General features: G+C 35.8%; 1 long non-coding RNA gene across 1 annotated transcript; it reads left to right on the forward strand.

Annotated features, from left to right (window-relative positions):
• The first annotated feature begins 3321 nt into the window (after positions 1-3321).
• Positions 3322-8859, forward strand: LOC111091429. Its single transcript, XR_005374407.1, has 3 exons — positions 3322-3388; positions 3488-3544; positions 8484-8859. It is a non-coding gene; the product is annotated as an uncharacterized LOC111091429 (long non-coding RNA).
• Positions 8860-9064: the final 205 nt, after the last annotated feature.

The raw sequence follows: 9064 nt of genomic DNA on the forward strand, positions 1-9064 counted from the left end.
TCTCCCCCACTTGTGATCTCTGTCTTTCTCACTCATTCTCTCTCTCTCAAATAAATAAATAAAAATCTTTAAAAATTATTAATATGAAGTTTAGAAAAGTCATTCACCCAAATCTCATGACTAGAAGTGGTAGAGCCACAACAGAACACACTGCTATTTAATACAATGACCAAAAGGCATGGAGTGGCCTGGGTGGCTCAGCGGTTTACTGCCACCTTTGGCCCAGGGTGTGATCCTGGAGACCTGGGATCGAGTCCCCCATCGGGCTCCCTGCATGGAGCCTGCTTCCTCCTCTGCCTGTGTCTCTACCTCTTTCTGTGTGTGTGTGTCTCTCATGAATAAATAAATAAAATATATATTTTTAAAAAGGCATGGTAGGGTTGCTGTTATATAAAATATATTGAGATTGAAAACCTATAGATTACAAAAAAGTATTATTCCAGAAAGCTTGTATTAGCTAAGTACATCACCAATGGCAAGTAACTTTTATTAAATACTTATTTCATGTATTTTCTCAGTAGAAGCACATCCTCCACTCTTGTGATTAAATATTTGCAAATAGAGAAGAGAAGCAAAAATGATCTATTTGTATCATATACCTGGATGAAACATGAAAAATATTACAGTCAAGTAAGTTAGTTTTTCCAAACACTTACTAACTGTCCAAAGAGTGATTATGTTCCTCCCTTTTCCTTTTAGTTGGTCATTCAGGCACATGTTAGATTACTTAATGTTTCTGGTTTTGATTCCTGGCATGACCACTGACTTGCTACTGAACTTCGTGCTAATTATGGTCACTTCTTAGGATGTCTTTTTCCCATCTTCTGTGATAGCAGGATTTTATGACTCCCCCTAAAATGTCTACAGCTTAGTCCCCAGAACCTAAGTTAGGCAAGGTGAAATAAGTTGCAAATGGAATTAATATTGCAAACCTGCTGGCCATGAGATGGTGAGACTGTCATGGATTAACTGTGCAGACCCACTGTAATCACAGGACCCTTTAAAGAGCTGTGGAAAGATATGACTGTGGAGAACCAACCAAAGAGATAGCAGCTTGAGAAGTGCCCAGCTTATTGTTACTGGCTTTGAAGACAGAAGGAAAGGCCATGAGCCAAGGAATACAGGCAATCCCTGGAAGCCAAAAAGGGCAAAAAAATGAGTGGGAATTATCAGAAAGGGAGACAGAAAATGAAAGACTCCTATATCCAGGAAACGAACTAGGGGCAGTGGAAAGGGAGGTGGGTGGGGGGTGGGGGTGACTGGGTGACAGGCACTGAGGTGGGCACGTGGCAGGATGAGCACTGGGTGTTATTCTATATGTTGGCAAATTGAACACCAATAAAAAATAAATTTATAAAAAAGAAAAAAAAGAAATGGACTCCTCTCTAGATCTTCTAGAAAGAAATACAGCTCTGCTGACATCTTGATTTTAGCCCAGTAAGGACTCATTTTAAACTCCTGGCCTTCACAATCATGGATAAACTTGTGATGTTCTAAATCACTAAGTTTGTGATAACTTGTTAGAGCAGCAATAGGGAACTGATATATCAACTCATTCAAGATATTGAGAGTATAACTGTTGTGAGTACTAAACAGTGTGATATGTGTGAAATGATTAGTCCAATGCTTGACACAGGGCAAGAAGTCACTGAATGGTATCTGCTATTAACCTGATTATTTTTATAAATATTAATACATTATTATAATTATCATTATTATTATTATTGTTGTACTCATAAAGGTGGTCAAAAGATATGTAGACTGAACTACATTCTGCTAAAAACAATAAGATGCTTGGACCCACTGGTATGTGATATTCCCGAGAATGATTGAAAACCTTAATATTTATGGTAGGCAGGATATAAACTGTGATAAGTATTAACATTTAGAGAAAACAGAAACCACAGGAGAGTCCCAGTATTTTTTTTATCCTACTGAGCACTTTAATGAATATATTTAAATACTTGGAATAAATCTGTGTTTATTTCAACAAAATTTGATAGCATCAAAAATCCTAAGGGTGTAAGATACTTAGAATTTCCATTTTTATGAATAGCCTCACTTTACAGACAACTGAATATATCTAATCTCCATAGGTTGAATTTTGATAGGAATCATTTTAGATAGCAGATTGTCCCCCAGTCCCATAGTTGAGTGAAATCAATTTTAACAAAGAATTTTATTCCAAATGACTTCCACTGTTTATAGTTCAAAAATGATTATTCCATGATATAGATGAGGTTTTAAATTGTTTTGAAGTAAAATATCTTTAATGATATTTATCATATTCATTTACACAAAAATAGTGCTAAGATACTCAGATTTCATGTTTTAGTATAATCCTTAGCTTTTCACTTCTGTTTTCTTTGATGTGTAAGTCAATATTTTAAGCTTAAAGCAGATTTATTTTCTTTTCCAGAATCAGGGAAGAGTTTTGAGTACTAAGCTTATATTTTAAATTTCTTTGGTGACACTCCTCCTTAGAAACACATTTTTATGGCATTGATACTGGGTGATAAATTCTCTATTGCTCTTCTTCATTCAAAGCATTACCCCGAACAGCAAACAAACTGATGTGACATGGGTAACATAGATAATGTGTTGCATAGAATAGCAATTTAATGGTCAGAGACTTAATGGCTACTCTGTAAGGATTGTCTTTAATCAAACCTTCCGCAGGGGATAGTAAAAACTTAGGGACTGACCTTGGGTTAAACTGATACAACACATTCATTTACTCATGTATTCAAAATAAATATTTTTCTTACATAAAAATATTTTCCTTCATAATATGGAGCTAAGACAAAGTAAGGAGCAGTGAGCAACTCAGTGAGTTTTGCCAAAAAGAAGGTAGGATAAGAGTTAGGATTATTATACACAATTTATTATGGGAACAAGATATAGAGCACTATGAATAGCAATTATAGAGTTAGGATGCTGTTTGGAAGATAAAGAGAAATCTCAATTCATAATAGAAGTTCTCACAAGTGTTGTGTTTGGGACACACTTTCAGATATTCAAATTAATGCCAGTTGTGTGAAATTAATAAAATATACAAAACAACATTTTTTTTGTGGTGGTTTCATAGATTCTGTATGAACATCCACAGTTTTTAGACTATTCCTGGTAGTCAAAATGTAAATTTGAAAATGTAAATTTTGAAAATAACTGTCTACTGCCACAACTCTTTTGTTTACCTACAAGGACACACAATCTTAAATATGTCAGTAGCCTTATGTTGGGGGGGGGGTGGATTTCCTCGATGATGTCATAGTCTCTTTACAGTCCATTGTGTCTTCTAATCTGCTCAATCATGTTCTCTGTTCTACTTAAATATGAAACATTGAAACATCCTCTTCTTGATTCATGGGTGTATCATTTTATCTTCGTAAGTGTTAAATAATATTTCTAATTTTTTTCCTATTTTTTCATTATATATTTTTATCCTCATAATTTTAGTTTCCTGTTTGTCTATCTTCTATTTCAGTTTTTGCAGGATTCCTCAAGTACCTGGAAATTCTTCTTTGCTCATATTCAAAATGAGGTATATACAAGTTCTTTGGAAACTCTGCAAGGAATTTGAACTTGCCCATTTTGGTCATCTATATAGGATGGGAAGATCACTTTGGCTAAATCTTTTTGTTTTGGACCTCTAAATGTATATTATCTTAGGTTTATTCTTTGGGTTGGTCAGGTGCCCCAAAAGACAATATTCTAGTCTCCTGCCTGATTCACAGTATTCCAGGAATTGAGGGTGGTGTGATTCTAAGCATAATGTAGACATACTTTTAGAGACCTCCAATGTTTTGCCTAGGCACAGAAGAAGTAAGCAAATTCCTAAGTATTTTTGAGGATTTGTGGTACAAATGAGATTGTCACCCTATCCCTACAACTAGCTTGATATTCATTTACCTTTCTCCCTCTGCTTTCCAAATTATAATTTTCTGCTCTCCCTTCCTCCTTCCTTCTTCCTTATCTATTTATCTATCTCTCATCTATTATCCCTTTTCCTATTTTCTTTGTTTTCTTTGTTTTGTGATTCTATGCCTTATGATATAGTAACGATGAAGGATACACACACGCACACAAGCATTTCCAGTCAGTTTAGTGTATTTTTAAAATTTCCTGTGCTGTAATTTTCATCTTCCATATTTTTTTTTCTGACTGGAAGTTTGTACCTCTTAATCTCCTTCACGTGTTTCATCCATCCTCCCACCCGCTCTCCCCTAGTAAGTACAATTTTGCTCTCTGTATGTATGAGTCTGTTTGGTTTTTGTTTGTTCATTTGTTTTGTTTTTTAGACTCTGCACATAAGTGAAATCCTATATTATTTGCTTGTATCTAACTTCTTTAACTTTGCCTAATATCCTGTAGATCCATCCATGTCATTGGAAATGGCAAGATTTCATTCTTTTTTCATGGATTGAATATTGTTTTATATTTAATCTATTTGTAATATATCCAAAATTTTATAATATTTTATATCCAATTATATATCATATATAGTATATCCAATATTTTATTATATATCCACATTTTATATTTTATGATATATCCACATTATATATCCACATATATATACATACATACACAGACCACATCCTCTTTATCCATTCATATATCAGTGGACACTGGGTTGCTTCTATATATTGGCTACTATAAATAATGCTGAATGAGCATAGGGGTACATATATCTTTTAAAATTAATTTTCATTTTCTTTGAATAGATACTCAGTTGAATTACTGGATTGTATACATTTCTATTTTTACTTTTTTGAGGAATTTCCATACTGTTTTCCACAGTGGTCACATGAATTTACATGCCCATCAACTGTTCACAAGTGTTCTCTTTTTCCACATCCTCACCAACACTTGTTATTTCTTAACTTTTTAATACTATCTATTCTGAGTGGTATGACTTAGTGCATTTTTATGGAGGGATCAGAAATAAAAATAAGAATTTTATATCCCTTTTTAAGAACTGTGAGTCTCTTAAAAGTTTTTTTTTTTTTTTTTTTTAAAGATTCATCTATTTAAGAGAGAGAGAGAAAGAGTGGGAGGGTGTGTGAGAGGAGGGAAGGCAGAGGGAGGGGGAAAGAGAAACTTTAGCAGACTCCATGTGCTGAGCGGAAAGCCTAATGTGGGGCTTGATCCCAGGACCCCGAGACCATGACTTGAGCCAAAACCAAGAGTCAGCTGCTTAACAGACTAAGCCAGCCAGGCATCCCTAAGGTTTTTAAATTAGATATTGATCATATAGGTAGTGGAAGAATGTGACCTTCCTCATGTGAAACGGTACAGGTTAGGGGTTCTGCATTCTCATGGATACCTATTTCCATTCATATGCTGAGGATCATTTAGGCAGAAAACACAATTCTGTGTTTTCCTCTCACCATAAGGTACATGGCCTCAATTTCCAGGCTTCCATAGGTAGACCTTAACGACTGGGCACAGTGGCATCCATCAGATGCAATTTCCCTTGCTATGGAAGAACCCCTTTCTTTTCTGGAACCTAGATATTTCATATTATGGTTTTTGAATTCAATCTTGTATTTACATATTTTGTAAGACATATACTTTATTTATCAATTTTATATTTGTAGTGGGAGTGGGGGTTTTTCATGTCAAATCAATTCTCTATCTTGATTGCAGTCTTATTAAAATACATTAAAAATCACAATTTATAATACCATCTTAATTATTAGGCATAAAATGAATTAGAAATTAGTCAGGTTTGCCACATGAGAATAGATGGCATTTACATTTATATTTTCAGCTCACATAGATATGTTCACATTGCTACTGGTAGCAAAGAGGAAACTATGAAGTTTAGTCAGCTAGATCTTTTAATACTTTACTACCCTGATAATAACATTCATGGCATTCCCTGCCTTGTGTCTTGGGTTGTCTGTTTTCATCCCAGATAATCTTTCCAATCAGTATTTTTAAGCATCTTTACCCTGTATCTCTAATAAATGCTTTCATCATTAGTTTCTGGATTACTTCCAAAATTTCTACAGTTCCATTTATCAGCTGCCAAAACTAGGGTAAAGCACATGGGTATACAGAGACTAGACTGACAAAAGAGGATAGAAAGAGGGATTATCATATCTTTGCTTTTCCCCAATAGTCTTAAAAATTCTTTGTTTTTATTGTTAGATTTAAATGTTCAGCCAACAAAGTTTATACCTTTCCTCATGACTGGTTTTGATGTTTCACAATTATATTTGCATGGGGCCTGTTAGAATTCTGCTCACTGTTTTTATGGGGAAAAGAAAGACATTTAGACAGTTTGATACAAGAATGACCCACAGCCTATGGGAACCACATAAATCCTCTTGGTTCACCCCAATTCTATTTCTAAGGAGAAAGTACAAGTACATGAAGAGGGGAACGAAAATGGAAAGTGAAGAATGAGGGATGGCTGAACAATTAATTGTTGTTTGGCCAAAAGTGACAATATGTGCCTTGCTCCTTGGGTTAATAAAAAAGATAATCAACTCATGAGTTTACTGTCTTGTACTACATTGGTTCCAGTTAGCTGAGGAAATTATACTCAGTTTCTGAAGTGGAGGGCAGAATTATATCATTTTATATCATATTGAATTAAAAAAAAAACACAAGAGTGTTTTCCTTATTTAAAATTATGTTTCAAAAAGATTACATGTATAATCTGGAAAAATGGTAATATAATTATTTCAAGTTTATAATGTAATTATAACAATACAGTGTATAATTATACACAGCTTTTTTCACTGACTAACATAGAGGATGCACCATTATTTTATGTATATCTGTGCTGGCTGTTAAGCCATTGTGTCTTCAGACCCATCCTTTGATGCTCTGCTGTGCTGTTGATGCTGGGACTCTGAGACCACGCTCTCCTTTGCCAGCTGGCTCACTTTCCTATCTCCCTTCAAGAATTGCTGGAGGCAGAGTGTACATCTGAGGCAGAAGAAGGGACTAGTTCCTTCCTCTTTGTTTTCTTTTCCTCTTACTGTCTCTGAATCCCTTGTCGAAAAAATGTGTTGAAAATATTTTCTCTCAGTCCATAGTTTGCCATATTTCCTATGTACTTTCTATTTTAATATTTTCATTTTTATGAAGTCCAATTTATCAACTTTTCTTCTACTTTGTGTCCCATCCAGGAAATATTCGCCTATCCCAAGGTCACAAAGAGATTCTTCTGTTTTCTTTCAGAAAGCAGTGTTTCTAGGTTTTACATCTGCAACTACGATCAAACTCTAATAGAATAAACTCTGTAACTAATTCTAATAGAATTAGATAGGAGTTGAGACTCCTTTTTTAAAAGTCATATGAATATTCACTTTGTTTCAGAATCATTTGTTAATAGAGGTTGCCTTTCCCACTGAATTGCCTTGAAAATAATCAACATGGGGATCCCTGGGTGGCGCAGCAGTTTAGCGCCTGCCTTTGGCCCAGGGCGTGATCCTGGAGCCTGCTTCTCCCTCTGCCTATGTCTCTGCCTCTCTCTCTCTCTCTCTGTGACTATCATAAATAAATTAAAAAATAAAAGAAAATAATCAACATGTATGAGCATTTCTGGAGTCTTGATTCTCTTCCAATTAACTATTTGTCTCTCTCTATGCCAATACTACTGCTGCAATCAGGAGTTTAAATACCTCCATGCGTCTTCCTCCTCCTTCTTCTTTGGTTGTTTTGTGTATTTTAGATCTGCTGTCCAATATGGTAGCCACTTGTTCCATATACTTTGAGTACTTGAAATGTAGCTAGTCTTAAATGAGACATCATGTAAGTATAAAATGCATGTTCCTTGTAAAACGTAGTTTGAAAACAAGTATGTATATAATTGAAATTATATTTTGATTATGTTGGATTGATTAAAATGTATTATTAAAATTTTACAGTTTGGCCAGCCCAGGTGGCTCAGCAGTTTGGCACCACCTTCAGCCCAGGGCTTGATCCTGGAGACCTGGGATCGAGTCCCACATTGGGCTCCCTGCATGGAGCCTGCTTCTCTCTCTGCCTGTGTTGTGTCTCTGCCTCTCTCTCTCTGTCTCTCATAAATAAATAAATAAATCTTTAAAAAAATTTTTTTTAAAGTTTATTTTTTACTTTTTTTTTTTAAAGATTGTATTTTTTTAAAATTTTTATTTATTTATGATAGTCACAGAGAGAGAGAGAGAGGCAGAGACATAGGCAGAGGGAGAAAGCAGGCTCCATGCACCGGGAGCCCGACGTGGGATTCGATCCCGGGTCTCCAGGATCGCACCCTGGGCCAAAGGCAGGCGCCAAACCGCTGCGCCACCCAGGGATCCCTATTTTTTACTTTTTTAATATGACTACTAAATTAAAAATTAAATTAAAAATTAAAAATTACATTGTAGCTTACAACACATTTACTTCTATTACATATTAGATCCTAGATCCTTCTGAATTTCCCTATAGATTTTAATATAATATTCTTTTTTTTTTTCCAAAACATCCTATGTTTTTGATAGGAATTGCAGTGCATATTGTTGGGCTGGCTGAGAGACAGGGGCATCCAAAATGGTGGACATCTCAAATTGGGTCAAGATGGCTGATCTTCCCACCAAAGCAGCCATGACCACCACGTCATCTCCAGTAAATTGAAACCTAGACGGGAAACCAAAACTTTCCACCCGGGACTTTCCAGGCGGGGACCACTCCCTATCCTGGACTTTCCCCACCCCCAGCCAATCACCTAAGGACACGGTGTTCCCTTCCCTAATTTGGCAAGGGCCCCACCCGGATCCAGCAAGGCTTAAAAATCCCTGCACTCCCCAACCCGGTCTGACTTCCCTGACTCTCCTCCCGAGTCGCAGAACCTGGCCCGAGGGTGCTGGCAATAAAGCTCATCCTACAGATCATTTTGCCTTGGGGTTTCCTTCATTCGCCTAAAAAACCTTACACATGTTTATGTCCAGTGAAGGAGAATGAGTGCCTTAACATTGATTCCTTCAGGCAATATTAGACCTCTGCGTTTGCTAAGGTCCTCTTCAATTCTATCAGTTATTGGTAGTTTTCACTGTAGGGATCTATTCTTTTTTTTTTTTTTTTT

Source organism: Canis lupus, chromosome 20 (genome assembly GCF_011100685.1).
Source record: "Canis lupus familiaris isolate Mischka breed German Shepherd chromosome 20, alternate assembly UU_Cfam_GSD_1.0, whole genome shotgun sequence".
NCBI classification, from domain to species: domain Eukaryota; kingdom Metazoa; phylum Chordata; class Mammalia; order Carnivora; family Canidae; genus Canis; species Canis lupus.